Source organism: Coenobita brevimanus, chromosome 18 (genome assembly GCF_032717465.1).
Source record: "Coenobita brevimanus isolate Jiangsu-jjx chromosome 18, ASM3271746v2, whole genome shotgun sequence".
NCBI classification, from domain to species: Eukaryota; Metazoa; Arthropoda; class Malacostraca; order Decapoda; family Coenobitidae; genus Coenobita; species Coenobita brevimanus.
The window spans coordinates 21,382,936-21,383,879 of NC_136971.1; the positions used below are offsets into that span (position 1 = coordinate 21,382,936).

The following is a 944-nucleotide window of genomic DNA, read 5'->3' on the forward strand; positions in this document are numbered from 1 at the left end:
TTCCCTTAACTCAAAGACATAGTAAAAAAAATACTACGGAACTCTATCGTTCTCATAACAATTCATTTTGACTGACACTATGTTGTGTAAATGTCTTGCGATAAGCTCAACATCCAGGACAGATAGGAGCCAATTTTAAATCAAGTTAAAGTGAAAAGTGTAAACACATTGTGACAATTACAAAGGATGATTGTTCTACGCATTTTACTTTAGTGTGGTCTATACTGTCATCTATCATTATTACTGAGCTGGGGCAAAGATTAACAAAAATAATAATAATAATAATAATAATAATGCTTGTCATGAAGAAGTTTCATGGAATGGATGTAGAGCCACAGTATTGTCTAATGCTGCCATCGATCTGCAGGATATAAGCTATAAAAGGGCGAAAATCTCCACTAGGTTAGCTGATGAGAACAGATACGACACTTTGATCTTAGCCAAAAGGCCGAGAATGGATGTACAGCCACAGTATTGTCTAATTCTGCCATCGATCTGCAGGATATAAGCTATAAAAGGGCGAAAATCTCCACTAGGTTACACACACACACCAAAAAGCCAGCCAGGAGACGGGACGTGTGTGCTGGGCAGTCCCCAGGTCCTGTCCTCTCCCCTTACTGTTTTTTAACCAGCCCATACCCCACTGACCGGGCTAATGTATGGCCCGGCCTGCACTATAAGTGCAGGGAATCTTTAAACAACAACAACACTAGGTTAAACTGAGAGAAATATAATGGTGCTACTTCCAAAGACGATGTCAAATAATATACTGCACAAAAGTGACCAAATCCACGAATAATTTTTTTCCACTCTTATATTCTCGTCTCATTCATATCGATAACTGTCATACTATCACTTCCTCTAACGATTCTCTATCAACTCCTTACCACTTTTTAATGCCTCATATCCATTCATTGCTTCATTTTCTGTCTACTTGTTACATC

General features: G+C 38.6%; 1 pseudogene; it reads right to left on the reverse strand.

The window, feature by feature from the left end:
• Window positions 1–255: 255 nt before the first annotated feature.
• On the reverse strand, window positions 256–460 carry LOC145391536 (U2 spliceosomal RNA; annotated as a pseudogene).
• Between the last annotated feature and the right edge of the window lie 484 nt (window positions 461–944).